Source organism: Eptatretus burgeri, chromosome 8, assembly GCF_056783735.1.
Source record: "Eptatretus burgeri isolate ZD-2024b chromosome 8, Ebu_testis_v1, whole genome shotgun sequence".
In the NCBI taxonomy this organism is placed as follows: domain Eukaryota; kingdom Metazoa; phylum Chordata; class Myxini; order Myxiniformes; family Myxinidae; genus Eptatretus; species Eptatretus burgeri.
The window spans coordinates 44,185,503-44,206,050 of record NC_140968.1 but is presented as its reverse complement, the minus strand read 5'-3'; the positions used below and the strand labels follow the sequence as shown (position 1 = coordinate 44,206,050).

The 20,548-nt window shown below is 41.1% G+C and overlaps 1 pseudogene; it reads left to right on the top strand.

The window, feature by feature from the left end:
* Positions 1-11,434, top strand: part of LOC147021628 (small ribosomal subunit protein uS7-like) — a 32,369-nt pseudogene extending 20,935 nt beyond the window's left edge.
* The last annotated feature ends 9,114 nt before the right edge of the window (positions 11,435-20,548 follow it).

Sequence of the window (20,548 nt, the reverse complement as noted above, 5' to 3'; positions counted from 1 at the left end):
ACTATGGAGTTACTGCTGCACTCCATGGACCTCGTGGCGTCAAACATTCTCGGGCCTCGTTCCTGCTCGAATCAGCACAACACAGCTTGTCTCAGCCTAGCACAGCTTGTCCTGGAAAGCAGTCTCTTGGCATGAAAATGCAGGCAGCTTACTTCATGAAAGGGTCCCCAGCATGCAGATCAGCAGCAAAGAACAGCTCTGGTTGGCTGCCTTTTATCTTTCCCAGGCCTTGAAGGGGGTGGGGGGGGATGACAAAGTCGTGCAACACTCTCTGACTTCACGTGAGGCATAGCTCCAGGGAGCAAGGGTTTCCACATGGTCTCTGACCCTGTGGGTGCATCCTCATTAGCTTGCGCTCATCATCTTTTGAAGGGGTCGACTATGGTAGCGTTGCAGTGAAGAGCTTCTTGAAAAATCGATTGCAGTGTTGCTTCAGCGAGGGTTATTTCCAGTTCTGGAATTGACTTGTAATATGATTGTAATGTGTGTGCTATGTGGTTTGCTGCATTGTTTGCCTAATTTGTGCTGTGGGAAAGGTGTGTGGGTGGGGGGGGGGGTGGGTGGGATTTGAATGTGTTTGAGGAACTAATGGATAGATATGGATTTAAATGAAGTATGGTTCTTTAACCAGTTTGGGGTTTGAGAGGTAAAGGGTGAAGGCTTTTCAGGAAGCACGGAGGATAGAGGTTCAGGAGCTAAAGGGTGAGGAATTTTGATGGAGGCATGGATGCGTGGATTGATGGATGGAAAGATGGAAATCACATAGAGAGAAAGAGCTGCTAAACCCACCCAATGCATCTTCCCCATCCCCTGTTCTGAAAAGATGGGATCTGACTAAGCACACTTACTAATGAAATATCTAATTGAAGGTTTCTTTTGTGTTGGATGCAACTCTCCAGGGTCCTTTTTTCCATAACAGTAACAATATAATATATTTGTGTATAACACATCATGGTGATTACGTCTGTCCTTGCTCCACTGTTTTCATGTTCACTCCTCCACCCCTCACCCACCCACTGACTTGAAGTTAAACAAGGAAATTTGACGCAGGAGGAGGCCATTCGGCCCATCGTACCTGTGCTACACCAACACCAGATTAAATCGCAACCTAACAACCAAATTTCAAAAGGTGGGTGTGGGGAGGAGTGGGGACAAGAAATGCGTGACAGGCCCCCAAGTCTCTTTTGCTTGTGTGCCTGGCACACAAGACAAGGCCCTTTATTTGTTTTTTTTAAACCGCTCCGCCACTGAAGGTGGACAGAGGTTATGTTTTCACCCCTGTGTTTGTCTGTCTGTTTGTTTGTCTGTGAGCAGGGTATCTCAGAATTTGTTGATGGATTCAGACGAAATTTGGTGGACAGGTTTGGTGTGCGACAAGGACGAATCATTTAGAATTTGGTGAAGATCTGGATCTGGATACTATAATTTTTAAACTGATTCTTCACCATTTCGAGATTGGATCAAAAACGATTCATAGCACGATATCTCAAAACGTTGTGGACATATTCGGACAAAACTTGGTGGACAGGTTGGGTGTCTGACAAACGAAGAATCGATTCGATTCGGTTGAAGATTCGTGTCCGATTCCAATAATTTTTAAAGTGATTTTTCACCATCGAGTGGTCTATCGGGCTAAAACCGACGTACAACACAATATATCAAAAACTTGTGGGCGGATGCGGACGAAACTTGGCAGACAAGTTCGGACTTTTCCAAGGACTAATCGATTTGATTTTGGTGAAGATCCGAATCCGAATCCAGACACGGGTTTATTAATTTTTTTAAGTGATTTTTCACCATTGAAAGATGGGCCAAAAACAGCATATAGCATAATATTTCAAAAAGTTGTGGACGTTTTATGCCAAAACTAGGTGGATGAGTTGGTTAAGGTGACAAGAACAAGCCGATTCGATTTTGGTTCAGGTCCGCATTCAGGTCCGATCTATCAGTGGGATACAAAACATAAACTGTTTAGCCTGACGGAGCTATGCGCTCTACCGAATGTCGTTCTAGTTACCGTCGCCGGAGGAGAGGGTATTGCATTTGGGTCTGTTTGTTTGTTTTTTGTCTGTATCTATCTGTCTGTTTGTTTGTCCACACAGAACTATAGTTTTTTATTTTATTGTATACACTGTCGAGGCTCATATGAGAGCTGACACACAGAAATGCACAAAGGGAGCAGGAGACAAGAGGGGTGGGAGAGGGAAGGAAAAAACAGTGGATAACAGAGGCATGAGGAGATCTGTGGAAGGGAGAGGGATGGGACGGGGTTTCACGGGGTAAACAAGATGGACACGACGGGGACTTTCATGAAGAAGTGTTTTTCTCTGCAACTGCTTGTCAGATTGAGACAAAATTTTCACCATAGGAGCAACTACTCATGTAGTATTTTATTGATAATATTGACGTCATAGGTCATGTGGTGTGGCTGCCATGTTGGAAAAATGGAAATACTTTGGACCTCTGTATCTCTGAAACCGCACCCAGGAAAAAAATATGAAACTTGGCACATGGGCAAGTACTCCTCATGGAGAATGTGATTTTTTTATGACGTCATAATTGCGGATGTAGAACTCTACATGTGACGACTATGAAAATTTTGGAGGGTCATCTTGGGATAAAATGATCCACAGAAAAGAAATTGATGACGTCATCGGTCGCGTGATTCGGCAGCCATGTTGTTCAAAAAAAAACTTCAAAAATCTTCCTCTCTGAACCGGCTCAACAGATCGAGGTGAAATTTTACACGTTTGACTGCCTATCCGTGATGATGTCATGGGTCGCATGGTTTGTCAGCCATATTGGATTTACCCTAAAACGCATAAAAAAATCTTCTCCAAAACAGCTGCACATATCGAGGGGAAACTTCACACAAATGTTCCCCAAGTCTTGGGGCCACCATGGTATTCACGAATAATTGATAAGTCACGTGGTCTGGCCGCCATATTGTATTGGGCAAAAAACTTTCAAAAATATTCTTTCTCTTGAAGTGCTTAATCAATCGAAGTGAAACTTCACAATTATGATCGTGTAGTGATGCAGAATACAGTATATATTTTAAATTTCAACCTGATCGGGTGCATAGTCTGGCAGCCAGAATTATTTGATTTTTTTTTAGCTGGGTACTTTTTATTTATTTATTTATATTATGTTTTTTTTTTCTTCAATAAGGCTCACTTGGCTGTGCCTGGATGGGTTTGAGGGTAGAGGAGAAACAGTTGAAATGCGAATCCTATCCAGGTTCCTCCTGATGACTTAATCTTTGCTCTTTGCTTGTTTGGGTTCCTTCTGATTATAATTACTCCCATGCAAGACTATGCCTCTTTGGTCTTCCATTTGATTTGAATTGAATTTATTTTAATATCATTCTGAATTCAATTGAATAATAAATAGACGCCATGGGTCAGGATCAGGTGTCCGATCAAAGCGGTTGTGCATCAAAGCAGGACGTCTTGGTACCCGGTTGTCACTGCCAGCAGTTATAAAGTGGCAGTTCTAGTTATGTCTCTAATTACGGAACACATCAGTACATAAACACCATAGAAAACAAGTCCTGGCGAGGGTCTGCAATCTGATTGCTCTTTTTCTTGTTTGTTTGTTTTTTAGATCCTCGTGGAGGATCCCTAAGTCTTACTCACGTTATTGTTTTTCATCTTCTTCTTGTGGACTTTTTTGTTTCACAGCCTACAGTTTTCATCGAAACTTCCTGAAACTTGACATATATATGTAAAAATACCCTGCGCAGACAGTTACCATCTCCGATTTTGAAAATTCCTCCTAGAAAAAAGTTATGACGTCAAAATATCTCTGCTAATGGAAATCACCTAAAAAATTATCTCCCAAACTAGGCAAGCTTTTTGAATTCTGTTTGCGGGAATCGAACAGGGCTGTTAGCAGAGATGAATTACTGCACATGATACATCACTATGACGTCATATCAATTTTTATGACGTCATTCCTATTTTTTGACATTTTTTGTTTCACAACCCAGAGTTTTCATCGGATCTTCGTGAAACTTGCCATGTATATGCAGAAAGCCCACGCGTAGGCAGTAACCATCTCCGATTTTGGAAATTCTTCCGAGAAAAAAAGTTGACGTCATAATATCGCCGCTAATGGAAATCACCTATACCATTATCTCCGAAACTAGGCAAGCTGTTTGAATTTTGTTTGCGGCAATCAAGCCAACCATTAGCACAGTAATTTATCGCAAACCTGATACATCACAATGACGTCATATTCGTTTTTATGACGTCATCATTAAGAGGACGAGGATCTTAGCTCATTTGAGCTTGTTATTTTATTTTATGATAAAGTTGAGGATACTATTCGATTGGTAAAGGTGATGGTAACGTTTGGTGAAGTTTATGATGAAGTTGATACGATTCGATAAACTATTCTATTGGATTTACATGGTGTAGACTGTAGCTTAGGCTTGATGGACCAAATGACGCCTTCCTGCATTCAAGTTCCTTGTGTATCCTTGTGTAATGCTTTCAGGGTATAAATTGCAAGTTATTTGTCAAGTTATTAAGCAACAGGCTATCCCATGTTCAATGACCGGTTAGACCTCAAGGTTAATGTGCTGATTGCCTGGTTTGTTTCATCGATTAATGAAGCGACATCACACATGCAGCTTGGCGATTAAAAAGGTACACTTTGAAAGCACTTGTAGCTGAATACGCTTTCTCTATCAGACATTGTACATTATGCACAACTGTAGTAACCTTTTGCTAAATACCAGCCTCAATGTGTCCACATACACGTATTCTTCAATGGTGCTGTCCTAATCTAAAGGATGGGGAGCATTTGCTGCTTCTCAATAAATATTCTGGAGGCACACAGTTTTCCCTGATGGTCTGATTCTCCGTTTGGATCAATAGATCAATCGATCGATCAATCTCACAAATCTCTTGCATAGTGATTGCAATATCTGATGAAAATAACTGCAAATCGATGACCCAAGTTAATTGAACTGCTTGTGCAATTACTGAGATATCACGAAAGTTGACATTGCTGATTTATTTTCTTCCTCCATAGTCTGAAGCAATATAAAATTCTTATCGATGCTTATTATATAACTTTCAGAAATATCATCGCCGAAAGGACAGTGCAGAGTTAACACACTTGTCCTTGAGATGTCTATTCTGGATTTGATTGCCGGTCCAACGATAAACTGTCGGATTGGTGCTTCGCAGGTAGGGCGATCCATCACAAAGTGTGTCTTGCTCAGATGGACATTAAGCTGGATGTCCAGTCTGTGAGCATTAGTTGGTGGATGTCAAAAATCTCACGAGGTCTTTTGGCAAAAGAATGCAAGATATCATTTTCACTCTGAATAAATTCCAAATTTCTTTGGTGAAGACGAGGGGACCTGAAATCCCAAATTGCTGCACAACCTTCAGTCAAATGTGTTGGCCAACAGTTTCATGAAAGGTTTGGTACAAAAACCTCCCACGACCGAACCTATAAGATAGTGGGAATAATTGTGGCCATTAAGGAAGTAGTGGTTGTGACAAAGCTTGTTTAGGTGCTCTTGCTTCAATCATCTTCTCTAAATCACTGATGAAGAATGTTGAACACAGAGGTAGAGCACACACAATGTGAAACGTCACGGCTGTTGCTGCAGCATGCACAGGAAAGCAGTGCGCAGCTGAGCTGCACTCATGTAGTCCATGCTTTGCTATCAATGGAACCAAGTCTTTCCTCTTCATTCCCATTGGAGGATGAAATTCTCAAAGGTAATGTCTTTTGTGCAGTCTTGTTCCTCATTTACATAAACAACTTCTCCAATACTCTGGAAACCCTTTTTTTGTTTTCCTTTTTTGCAGATAACTCTTCATTGTATCAGATGATGCAGGTGACTAATCACGAATAATATATCACTTTCTGCCAATCTGGTATTGATTAGATGCTGCTCTGAGAAATGGAACATGCCTTTCAATCCCAACAAATCTCATGGTGACCCTATCACTCCAGTTTTAGGACAAAAAGTAAACCCACCTACCCATTTCGAACTTTAGGCATCACCATTAGCCGTAACTTCTCCTCGGTCATCATATAGAATAGGCTGGCCTGCAAAGTAACCTGCAGATGGGGTATCCTACATAATTTTATATAATTCCTTGAAAAATGAGATATACTTACACCCGACAAGGCTTTTTTTGGTTTGTCCATCGATCAACGGGATACTGTTCTTCCATATGATCCAGAACCCCAAGGATTGCATTCATCTCTCCTGGATTCTGTGGTATCCAAAGCTCTCAACATTGTTGATATCTCCTGAAATGAGGCCAAAATACAAAGCCTGTCACTGTCATATCACTGAGGGGTCGGTGGCCTCTTTTATTTATTTATTTATTTATTTATTTTTAACCCCTTATGCTTCACTCATGCTCACTCTGTTCTATCAGCCCTCTGACCCTCCCCAGCTCCTCCAGGATGCATGCACTTCCATTCACTCATTGGTGTTTGTACTCCCAAAATCAACTTGCTTGAATCCTTGGAGTGAAAAAAACACTAAGATTGAACTCCACTTCAGGGCTTCAAGCAAGCAGTGCACCACCATCTCATACCATTTTCCATCCATAACCACAATCTTTTCTACTCCCATTAACATGATCACCAGATTCTGTCAGCGAGGGATCCCCGTGAGTGGAGAAGGCCAACGGGACGACCATGTATCTGGTGGTTGCAGCAGGTTGATCGGCATCTCAAGGAGATTGGGATGGGCCAGGCATCTGCCTGGAGGATGTCCAGCCGGAGTCTCCTGGCGTACCAATGGAAAGTGGACGCAGCGACGACGCGCTGCTCTGGCGCATGCTCCCATACCTAACCTAACATAACCTATTAACCCTATCTACCCCAACCCTCTTATTTACAGGTTATCAGTGCCGTGTTTACTCCCCTCCTCACTCGACTCTTGTTGCTAATTTAATCCCTTGCTTGTTGTGTCCATCTGTGGGCCCCAACATTGCTATGTTGCCTTTTTTACCCTCTGCCACTTTGTTCTTCCATGAGCCTCGATTTGGTACACTGGACTGTACAATGTATTTTTTTTTTGCCTTTGATATCGACAAATAAGAAACTGCATTCTTATGTTTTGTGTTTTCAATGGAGATATTCCAGCTCTCCAGAATGAGTTACTTTTCTTTCTTCCATCTACACTCTTGATTTTAATGCCTTTTCAGGTCTTCTGTAGTCTGGGTATTCCAAGTAATTGATGTGCAAATTGACTTATTTCTCTGAGTACAGTGTAATCCAACGTACTTACTAGAAGTTCAAAGATCGATGCACTGTCTGAAACATTTATCCAAGGGAAGGCACATTGAGTGATGCAACGCCATGCCTGAGTGCATGCGATGGCAAGAAGGAAAGGAAGAAAAAGCATCATAAATAAATTAATGGCGTTTGCTTGAGAAAAAATAAAAATCATAACGTTTAACCTCCTGGAATGGATGACATAAATTATTTAAAAGTAGTCTTATTTTTCAATAAATATAAGAACAAGTCTTTCTTCCAAAGGGATGAATGGCCTGAGATCTTGATCGGAACATATTTTTTAATCCTTGCAAAGGAAAATGTCAAGGTGGTCTATTGTTGTAAAAATAAACAAATATATATATTTCCAAATCCACAAGGATCGATACTTTTTTTTTTAATATTGAAAGGAAGCCTTGGAAGGAAACTTCACTCGAGGTCTGTTTTTTTTTACATTATTGACGAGGGTAATGTTAATTTAAATAGTTTATTTTCAATTTCTCATTTCTCATAATAAATACCACCTAGATGTTCCCTGAGTGGTCGAAAGAAAGGAAAATGACAAGGTGACGAGTCTGGACTGCATAGGGAATGATTTAGAACTTCCCGACCCATCTCTTCTTGAGTGGTAGTTGCAGTCACATTTGCGGTGTCAGGGAAGCATTACCATGTAGTAAAATCATGCCCTGAGATGGCATACCTGGCTATTTGCATACTTACAGTCCCATTTCATTGTGTACCAATTCACTGAAGGACTGTGCATTTATGGTTTTCCCATATCATACTAAAACAAGAACAGCACTCTGAAGAGCGCATACCTCCGTCAGGCTGAACAGTTTATGTTTTGTACCCCACTGATAGGCCAGATCTGTATTCGGACCTCCAAAACTTAATGGGCTTGTTCTTGTCACCTTCCCAACTCATCCACCAAGTTTCGTCTAAATCCGTCCACAACTTTTTGAGATATGCTAAATATCGTTTTTTGCCCTATCTCTCAATGGTGAAGAATCACTTTGAAATTTTAAAATCCTTGTTTCCGGATGTTCATCGAAATCTAATCCATTTGTTCTTATCACACTCCCAACCTGCCCAACAAGTTTCATCCAAATCTGTCCACACCATTTTGAGATATCCTCCACACAAGCAAACAAACAGACAGGGGTGAAAACGTAACCTCCATCGATTGCAAATGGTGGAGGTAATAAGGCCATTCTCTGTATGCGCATACTGTAATGTAATGTGTTTGTATGTCTGATCATTATAGAATCGAAAACAACTCATCCGATCTCCACCAACTTTTGTAATTCTGATCGGGATACCGAGGCGCATGTCATGAGCACAAAATAGCTCACCCTCCTCCCTATCCCCCTCCCAATGCCCCTTGGCAAGAATAGGGAGACAACTTGCGATTTTCGTCTGTACATGTAGAATAGTGCGAGTAGTTTAACCCTTGACCTCTTCTGGAGGGAGTGGGTGTTTCATTCACGAAAAGGAGATGCATCGGTCCTCACACGAAGGCAAAGCAGGACCTCAAGTCGGGAGGGGGTATTGATCATTGACATGGTATTTCACTACCTTTGGGAGCTGGTATTACTAATTGAAGAAATTCCACCTTCGTTAAACCATTAAGGTCCCAAAACAATTTTGCCAAGCTTTCTAGCTGATGGCTGAACCTTCAATTTGTTTTTATTTTCTCGGGTGGTGGAGACAAAGAATGTCTCACTCCATCCAGACTCACACTGATGGTATAAGTAAATCACCTGGGCCTTATCACGTATTTTAATTTCATTGAAGGAGTAATTTGCTCCTTCTTGTAGCGGTCCAGGAGTTGTATTGATCAGTTTTATTATGTTTTGTTTTATTGTTTTTTCCAGGAGTATTATTGGTGATTTGGGGGGGGGGGGTCTGGGTGCTTTGGGGAATCCTGAAGAATTGTGGAGTGCCTTCAAGACCACCATCCTTAATGTTTCCGGTGGATGTCTTGGAACTCACCGTAGGGCAACAAAGAATTTCTGTCACTCAAGGGACACTGGATACCATCGACCAGAGTCGCAAAGCCAGGCTTAATGGCAGAGCTGAGCTGTTCAGAGAGTTGAGGTGTAAAGCTGTACGAGTGCTGAGGGTGGACAAGGAAGCCTATGTGTGAGGAATCTGTGAGGGGGTAGAGCATCACCTGTGGTCAGGTGATTCTTATCATGCTTATCAGGTAATTCTTGCATTGTGTTCCTCCAAGCCCATGCCTCGGTGCACTGCAGATAGAGCGGAGCGTGATGGGCTCTTGACAGAGGAGTCCGCAGTGAAGGTCTGCTGGGTCGGTTACTTTGAGCGGCTGTACCACGCTGATCCACCAGCTGTTGAGTTGGATGTCAGGGGTGTCACTATTCCTATTGCTGACCCTCCAAGCAACTGTGGTCCACCTTCGTTTGTGGAAACACAGACTGTGAAAGAACCAGTTGAAATGGGGTAAAGCTCCTGGGATCTGTGGCAACCGTGCTGAACTTCTCAAGGCTGGTGAAAATGCTGTACTCATGGCAGTGCATGCAGTTCTGTGCTCTGCCTGGAAGACAGGCATCATCCCAACTGACTGGAGGAGTGGCTTTGTTGTCCCTCTCTGGAAAGGGAAGGGTGATCACCAGGACTGCAACAACTACTGAGGGGTGACGCTGCTCTCAGTGCCGGGCAAGGTCTTTGCTTGGATAATTCTTGATAGGGTTCACCACCCTCTGCTTGAGCACCAGTGCTCAGAGCAGTCAGGCTTTACACCAAAAGGGTCAATGATTGGCCGCATCCTTGTTCTAAGCGTCCTCACAAAATGCAAACGAGAGTTTCAGCAGGGGCTACTTGCAGCCTATGTTGATCTCTGCAAAGTATTCAATTTGGTGAATCGGGATGCCCTCTGGAGGATTCTTGGTCTTCGTGGGGTGCCACCAAAACTGATCAAACTGATGTCTGAAATATACTCTGGAACTTGGAGTGCTGTGTGATGTGGTGATACCATCTCCGACTTATTTCCAGTTGTTACTGGAGTTTGTCAGGGGTGTGTACTGGCCCCCACACTTTTCAGCACTTGTATGGACTGAAGATGACAAGGACTCATACATCTACACTGTGGGTGGCCTTTGGGTCTCTGTAGCTTGGTACCAGGTGGAGGTGAGCCGAGTACCTGCAGGATACTGGGTACCAATTGAAGGTGTTGATCAACCCATTATTAAAACAGCTGCTATCACTGATCCCAGTGGCTCTGATGAGGCTCAGATCTTCTGCCCACCGAAGTTTAACACTGCTTCAGTTATCAAGATTGCTGTAGAGCCTGTGAACCCTTCGGAGTTGCCAAAAATGCTGGAGGGTATTCGAAAGGTCAACAAGAGCTACCCTCTGCTGACCACCAAGGTATAGGAGTCAGGGGAACATGTCGTCTTGGGTGCCAGAGAGCTCTACCTGGACTGTGTGATGCACGACTTACGGAAAATGTATTCAGAGATCGACATCAAAGTGGCAGATGGTCGTGTCCTTTTGCGAGATGGTGGTGGAGACCTAATCCCTCAAACGTTTTGCAGAAACACCAAACAAGAAGAACAAAATATCCATGATTGCTGAACCTTTGGAGAAATGCTTGGCTAAAGACATTGAAAATGAAGATGTGCAGATCAGTGATATCTCTCTGAAGGACTACATCGCCGTGAAGGAGAACTACGCCAAGTATCTACTGCACAGGGCAGTGCGATATGCCGCAAAGTGCTTCCGCAAGGTGCAGTGCCCCCATCGTAGAGCGTCTGTGCAATTCCATAAAGATGCATGGCCATAACACCCGCAAGAAGCTGATGACCGTGTGCATTGTGAAGCACGCGTTTGGGATTATCCATTTGCTCACCAGCGAGAACCCACTGCAGGTGCTTGTAAATGCCATCATAAACAGTGGACCAAGAGAGGACTCGACTCGGATCAGGCGTGCTGGGATGGTGCGTCGCCAAGCAGCGGACGTTTCACCCTTACGTCGCGTCAACCAGGCGATCTGGTTGTTGTGTACGGGTGCACGTAAAGCTGCCTTCGGTAACATCAAACCAGCACAGAGTGTCTTGCTGATGAGGTCATCAATACTGCGAAGGGTTCTTTCAACTCATATGCCATCACGAAGAAAGACGAACTGGAAGGAATGGCCAAGTCCAATAGCTAAAGGCCAGTAAAGCTTTATTGCAGTAAAAGTATTGAGCTTTGCTGGTGCCTTATATCTATCCTTTCATGAAAAAAATCCCTTCGCAAGCAAGATAGATTTAAATGATAGACAATTCTTTTATGCTGAATACTGATTGAAGTTTTAGTTGAAAGGTCAACTTGTTTTGAACACCATGACTCTGCAGGTTGAGCAATTTTCAATACAGAGGAAAGATATGATTATGTAGATCAAAATTATGAAAATAGATTCATGTTCAAGCACATAAAATCATACCACGTTTGAGTACATTTTCCATTACAGATGTATAACAACACGTTTATTTTGATATCATGTTTAATTGACAACATCTTATTATTGTTTTTATCACCCTCAAGGCCATTATGCTAATTTTAGAGAAATTGCATCGACAGAGCCTCATGAAAGGAGGAGGCTAATGGGCCGACCATGTGCCTCATGGTTGCAGCAGGTTGATTGGCATCTCAAGGAGATTGGGTTGGGGCAGGCATCTGCCTGGGGGATGGCCAGACCGAGGCCCCTGGAGTACTGGTGGAAAGTGGACGCAGCGACGCGCTGTTCCGGTGCATGCTCCCACACCTGACCTGACCTGACCTGACCTGACCTGACCAGGAGTTCTGTTGCAATGGCCACATCAGTTGCCTTTTGATGGTTTTTCATACCCACCTTTCACTAACCTTATTGAATGTCAAGTGAGAATGAATGATCGTTTCTGCACTTCCAGCACTGACATCAAATTTTGCATTTTAATCATACGAAAATTCATAAATTCCCTCCATGTATTTGGGTATGTCTGAACCTTATATAATCGAAAATGGCTTGGCTGATCTGCACCCAGTTTTGCATGCATGCTGCGGGTGCTCAGGATCAAGTTATGCGTACAAAACAATTCTCCCTTCGTCGTCGCTGCCCCCAGCGAGAATGGTAAGACGACTTGTAATTTTTACCTGTTGACAGAGAATCGTGCAAGTGGTTCAATCACTTATCCCTGCCAGAATGAGCAAGTATTGACACTGCTTTTTGTTTAGCTCCCAGAGGGAACAGATGTTACTATTACTAAAAGGAGACATATCTGTCCATATGCGTTGAAGAAGTATGGGTCACTGGTTAAACCATTTGCACTATTTGCTGTGTACAGGCGAACTCTTTCCCTCCATCCCTCTCCACCTCCCACAGGCTGCTTTCAGTTGGAGCGTGTGTTTTGAGTCTAAAGTAGTTAGAAATTCCGCAAAATTAACACATAATTTGCTTGAATGATAGCAGCTGGATGCATGTGACAATGCTCAAGATTGCTCACCAATTTAAGGCAATTTTTAACTCGCTGTACTATTAAAACACTGAAGTATATGAATGAAATGCATCACCAAATTGTGCAGACTGTCTCCAGTGAATTTCAGCATGTTTTTGATTCTCCTAACAGAGGAATACATGATATACAGTGCCTATAGAAAGTCTACACCCCATTTCTAAATTTTCAACTTTTGTTGCCTTAGAGCCTGGAATTATATTGCATTAAACCAGACTTTTTCAACCGTTATTTACACATCGTAACCCCCCAACTTCTAAGTGAAAAACAAATTCGACAAATTTCACAAAATTATTTTAAAATACAAAACTAGAATATCTTGGTTGGATAAGAGTCCATCCCCCTTATAACAGCAATTGTAAATTAGCTCAGGGGTAACCAATCGCCTTCAAAATCAAAACCACGTTAATTAGCCTCCACCTGTGTCAAATTGTTCTGATTCTGATTATTTCAGAATAAAATTGGCTGTTCCTGTAGGTTTCATCTGCTGGATAGTGCACTCCACAGCAAAGACTCAACCATGAACACCAAGGAGCTTTCAAAAGACCTCTGTGATAAAGTTGTGGAAAGGCACAGATCAAGGGATGGGTATAAAATTTTTCAAACGCCTTCAATATCCTTTGGAGCACAGTGCAGACTGTCATTAAGAAGTGGAAGGCATATGGTACCACCAAGAACCTGCCTAGATCAGGCCGTCCCTCCAAACTGGATGACCAAGTAAGGAGGAGACGGATCAGAGAGGCCTTCAGGACGCCAATGGAAACTTTGAAAGAGCTACAGGGCTTTATGGCAAAGTCGTCACTGTGTGCATGCGACAACAATACCTCAAGCACTCCACAAGTCTCGGCCTGCACGGTAGGGTAGCAAGAAGGAAGCCATTACTCAAAAAAGCCCACTTTGAGTCACATTTGAGGCATGTGAAAAACCACTACGGAGATTCTGAAGCCATGTGGCAAAACGTTTTGTGGTTTGACGAAACCAAGATGGAACTTTTTGGCCGAAATGCAAAACGTTACGTTTGGTGCAAACCCAACACAGCACATCAACCAAAGAACACCATGCCTACTGTGAAGCATGGTGGTCGCAGCATCATATGTGGGGATGTTTCTCATCAGCAGGGACTGGGGCGCTTGTCAGGATAGAAGGGGAAATGAATGGAGCGAAATAAAGAAAACTCCTAGAGGAAAAGCTGGTGCCCTCTGCAAGAAAGCTGAAATTGAGATGGAAGTTCACCTTTCAGCATGACGACCCGAAGCACACAGCCAAACCTACACTGGATTGGTTGAGGAACAAAAAGATTAATGTCCTTGAGTGTCCCAGCCAGAGCCTCGGCCTAAATCCAATCGAAAATCTGTGGCATGACTTGAAGATGCCTATCCATCAACGCTCCCCACTCAACTTGTCTGAGCTTAAACAGTTTTACACAGAAGAATGCCAAATATTGTCCAATCAAGGTGTGCAAAGTTGGGAGAGAGTTATCCCAACAGACTCACAGCTGTAATTGTTGTCAAAGGTGCTACCACGAAAAATTAACTCAGGGGGGTGGACACTTAGCCAAACAAGATATTCTAGTTTTGTATTTTTTATTAATTTTCTGAAATTTGTAGAATTTGTTTTTCACTTGGAAGTTGTGGTTTCCCGATGTGTACATAAAGGTGGAAAAGGTATGATTTAATGCAATTTAATTCCCGACTGTAAGGCTATAAATGTTGAAAATTTTTTAAAGGGGTGTAAACTTTCTACAGGGCACTGTACCTCTGCCATGTCCATCCATTTGCAGATGTGATGATATACCTAAATGCATTGAGCAGTTGTTCCATCCTCGTTAATTTGCTCATGGTGGATTGTATAATTGTGTCTCATCTCTCAGCTGTCACACCTGGCTTTTAATCTCAGGCACAGCTTTAAACTGTCATCCAGGTGTTTTGCAAGCTCGGCGATGATACATCAATGTGTGTGCCATCCTTCGGATGGAAGTTACATACGGTGTCCCATCTGCCAGCATCTGCCAGTTGATGGCTGTTAAAGATCCTATGGTGTCCATCATGAAGAGTGGGCAAGCTATTCCTGGAACCCTTTCCGGTTGGTAGTCAGTAATATAATGAAAATGATGGTGGAAATATCAGTTGTGCAAAATTTCAGTATTGAATTACTTTCATATAAACTACAGTAAAATGTCATTATCACTGCACTACCTACATTATCACTCCCAAATTAACGTGCACATGGCACTTGTACACAGTGTGTCACAATGATGTGGCAGGTTTGATATTTTGGAATTTTTACAATAAATCCTAGAATTGTATGGTAAAGCATAGATTTATTGGAAAACTAATAAATTTTTCTCCTGCAATACAAAGGCATTCATGTACAAAGTTAGATTTTTGCAGCATTTGTCAAATGATGACCAACACCATTGCATGTTCGAATCAGTGATGTGTAACTGCAACGAGATAAACTTATCAGACATGATTTTTCATGACGAGTGCCATTTGTACCGACACAAGATGTTCAACAAACAAAATTCAAGGTTTTGGGGAAATGGAAAAAAAATCCTGTTGATTTTGTCGCATTGCCTTGACAGTTTCCAAAAATAATAGTGTGGTGTGGCCTTCACGCTAATCGCATTTGCGGCCCCAATTTTTTGCCACCAATCCTCACCTGTGTGCGTAAGATGCAGGAAGACAATTTGAACTTACCATACATTGAAGGAAAAAAAAAATATATATATATATATATGTATATATGTATATATGTATATATGTTTATTTATATTTATATATATATATATATATATATATATATATGTATATGTATATCTATACACACACACACACACACACACACACACACACACACACACACACACACACACACACACACACACACACACACACATTGCCGATAGAAAGCCTACACCCCCTTTCAAAATTTTCACCTTTTGTTGCCTTATAGCATGGAATTAAATTGCATTAAATCAGTCTTTTTAAACCTTTATTGGCAAATCGTAACCCACAACTTCAAGTGAAAAACAAATTCTCCAAATTTCAGAAAATTAATTAAAAATACAAAACTAGAATATCTTGGTTGAATAATTATCCACCCCTCTGAGTTAATACATGGTGGAAGAACCTTTGAGAGCAATTACAGCTGTGAGTCTGTTGGGATAGGTGTCTACCAAGTTTACACACCTTGATGGGGCAATATTTGCCCATTCTTCTGTTAAAAACTGTTCAAGCTCAGTCAAGTTGCGTGGGAAGCATTGATGGACAACAATCTTCAAGTCATGCCACAGATTTACGATTGGATTTCGATTAGGGCCGTGACTGGCCCACAGAAGGACATTTATCTTTTTGTTCCTTTGCCAATCCAGTGTAGCTTTGGCTGTGTGCGTCGGGTCATTGTCTTGCTGACAGGTGAACTTCCGTCCCAATTTCAGCTTTCTTGCAGAGGGCACAAGATTTTCCTCTCGGATTGTTCTGTATTTTGCTCCATTCATTTTCCCTTCTATCTTGACAAGTGCACCAGTCCCTGCTGATGAGAAACATCCCCATATATGATGCTGCAACTAACATTCTTCACAGTAGGGATGGTGTTCTTTGGATGACGTGATTTGTTGGGTTTGCGCCAAACATAACATTTTGCATTTCGGCCACAAAGTTCCATCTTGGTTTCATCAGACCACAACATTTTTTGCCACATGGCTTCAGAATCTCCGTAGTGGTTTTTCTCATGCCTCAAATGGGACTCAAAGTGGTCTTTTTTGAGTAATAGCTTTCTTCTTGCCACCCTACCATACAGGCTGACACTTGTGGAGAGCTTGGGATGTTGTTGGCACATGCACACAGTGACCTGACTTTGCCATAAAGGCATGCAGCTCTTTAAGAGTTGCTGTTGCCCTTTTGGCAGCCTCTCTGATCAGTCTCCTTCTTGCTTGGTAATCCAGTTTGGAGGGATGGCCTGATTTCGGCAGGGTCTTGATGGTACCATACACCTCCCACTTCTTAACGATTGGTTTGATTGTGCTCCAAGGGATATTCAAGGACTATGAAATATTTTATACCAATCCCTTGATCTCTGCCTTTCCACAACTTTATCCTGGAAGTCTTTTGAAAGCTCCTTGGGGCTTGTGGTTGAGTCTTTGCAATGAAATGCACTACCCAGCAGATGAAACCTGCAAGAACAGATGATTTTATTCTGACTAATCAGAATCACTACAATTTAACATAGGTGGAGGCCAATTAACTTGTGTGATTTTGAAGGTGATTGGTTACACCTGAACTCATTTAAATTGCTGTTATAAGGCGGGTTGACTAATAGTGCAGCCTTTCACATGATTGTTGATAAAATTATTCAACAAAGATATTATAGTTTTGTATTTTTCATTAATTTTCTGAAATTTGAAGAATTCGTTTTACACCTGGAAGTTGTGGGTTACGATATGCAAATATAGGTGGAGACATCTGATTTAATGCAATTTAATTCCAGGTTATAAGGTAACAAAAGGTGAAAATGTTGAAAGGGGGTGTAGACTTTCAATAGGCACTGTACATACATATATATATATATATATATATATATATATATATATATATATATATATATATATATATATATATATATATATATATATGTATATACCGGTATAATATGTTTGACCTTCCGCTGCTTCACAGGCAAGGTGATTTATCAATGTGTGTGCCGTTCCTCGGATGGACGTTAAACTGTTTGTCCCATCAGCAGTGTTAGTTTGTGGACGTTAAAGATCCCATGGTGTCCTTTGTGAAGGGTCGGTGAGCTATCACAAACACAATGGCCATATTCCAAATTCCTGCCCAACTACTGCTGGGAGAGGGATGGCAAACTGCCCAACGTGACCCTTGTGAAGAAACTGTTTTGTTAGAACCAGCACTGTGTAATGTTGTATGGTATCGCATCGCACCAGTTACTGTATTTATAATATTAGTGTGCCTTGCTGATTTCTACTATTGTCACAAATATAGTGGTGGTCAAACAAACATTGACATTTTCATGGTCCACCCTTTATACAGTGTAAACAGTCAACATGCTCTTTGCTTTGAAACTTTTTGGAAAGGCAAAAGGTTTTTCACCCCCTATTTACAGTGTTTCTCTTGTAGTTTCCTTATCCCCTACCCCCATCATTATATTCTTCTCGTTTTCTTTTTAAGGCTCAAACTGAATTTTATGCATTGGCTTTGATTTAAAAAAAAAAAAGACGACATTATCTGCAAAATCTACAGTTTATGCAATTAACTAACCTTCCAAGAGTTATTACATTTGCATCCAGGGAAATAAGAATTTGAGTAAATAATGTTCACTGCCAACAGAAATGGAGCACGACCCTTTTGAATGTGAACTTTTGTAAGATTGGGTGAAGTAACTTTGCAAAGATCGCACTGATTTTGAATCGAACAAGAAAGAGAAGACTTAGCCTCAAGTGATATTTTCGTTCGTGGTGCACTAACCAGGCTCATACTCCAGCTGCGGCACACACCTATTTTTATATCCGATCGGCAGCTCGTTTCCGGCTATGTGCAAAAACATGGAATTTTTCAGTGTGTCATGACAAAGCCATGCCAACATCGTTGGATACAGTCTGCTGATTCTTGGATGGCAACTAGTGTGATATGGTGCTGTATAGATGTTTGTGAGTGGTCATATTATAGGCCTAACCTTAAATTAGTCATTTATACCATTATATATAATGGGTGTATGTACTGTATACATACTTTATATATAAAACATAAATTATGGTAAAAATCGTTTGTGAAATTATCAGGATAATGCAGTCATTTTTATCAGTTGTGCAAAACTGAGGCTGCATCTCTGGTTCCTTTGCCATCAAATAAATTTCAACATTTTTGTGGATTGTGTATTGTGTATTGTTTTGCAATCTTCGGCATTTTCAGATATAAGTGGTTGTGACTGGTTCAAATCAATGTTTTTCATAAAATCAAATGAGGACTGATTTGAAGACTTATTTTTTCATCATTGAAATTTGTTTTTGAGCCTGATTGTCATGAATTATTGTAGACAAGTCAAAATGAACCCACCACTGTGTATGGAAACAATAAATTATGTATTTTAATTTTGGTCAACAAGTAAATCTTCATTAAAATTATTTTTCATGTGATAAAATTATCGCAACGCACACACGATTCTGCCAATTGTTAGTTTTGGTTTTCTTTTCGGGAAATGTGGGACCCTCTCGCCTCTCCTCCTCCCCCAACTCCCCTCCACACCTCATAACCTCTTCTTAAAAATCTTGAAACCTATTCCAATCATATTCGTTTGACTAAAATAAACAGACGTCTACAAAAGTGAGGAAACCAAAAGTCATTATCACACTCCTTGAACTACCCAAATCATATGTAGAAAAAATTTGTAGCATGAGTAACAGAAGATCATTTGATTACGCAAGGCGGCAGTTATGAGATGGTGTGGACACAAAAGGATTGTGGTATAGGGTCACACGCTCCCTAACAATGAGACAAAATAAATACTTCAACAGTCTTTACACTATGTGTTGTAATTATTGAGTTGAATGGCAATTATTATAAATTTACGATGATGTGATTGGCTGAACTATTAGTCTGCGAGTTGATAATCTGATTGTCTGAACAATTAATTAGTCAGCTCACAGTCATGCGATTGGCTGAGCTCTCAAATAATTAGGCTGTGAAGTTCACATCCATGTTCAAAACAATTAGTCTTATTTATCTGTCAGCTTCTTTCAGGATTCCATTTATTTATTTAATTCGGTATTATTTATGCAAAAATGCACCACAAAGCCTAAAAGCCAACAAGAAACATTGCAGTGTTGCTTGTCAGATCTTTATAATGGAATTTTCAAAGGTCATTCCGAAACAGGTGTATCTGCGATTTAATCTTTTTTGAAATTTGCAGCTTTGCTTGAGAAGATTTATGAGCACAGAGCCTATAGGCTTGTATCACAGCTAAATAATTCGACAGTGCATTCATCTTTGTACAAGATGGCGGGTGGAATATATATATATATATATATATATATATATATATATATATATATATATATATATATATATATATATATATATATTCTGCCATCTGCCCTCTTTTTTTTTTCTTTCTTTTCCTGGGACACACGTACACAGCCTGTCGATGCATGACCGTCTCAGCAATTTTAATTTCACCTGTTATTGTTTATTCCTTTCCTTTAAATTTCCATTACTCATATGACGGTATGATAAAGCAGTCCAAATCCTTTGAGGCATTGCTGTAATGGAAGCCACCTGCCTGTTGCAGCCAAAATGAATTAATGCTGCATTGCGACCCACCTATCTCTTTAATATGGACCCTTTTAAACCAGATTTGAAAAAAAACATTTTTATTATAATGTGGCAAAAACGCTATTTCTGTCCACATGACTTTTTTGAGAAAGCTACGATCAGAATTCCATCTTCTCTCCTGTAAACTGAAGTGAACTCCTTGGAGCTGCTGTCATCTGCATCTGTTGTATCGCGTGGTTTCAAAAGCACCTGAGATCAGCCTGGTGGTTTCGTTGGCACCAACGTGGACTAGTTGTGAGCCAGTTCCACAGCAGCAGCAGATCACAATGATAAGGTGACTGGTTGTTTCTTTCTGCTTTTGGTGGATTGTAGGCATGTACTTTTGCCTTTATATATAATCCATCATACTCGCACTTTTCTCCCTTCCATGACAAACACAGAAACTTCGTTTATGTTACAGTTGGAAACGTAAATGTATATTTTGATGGTATTTCTTTGACCACA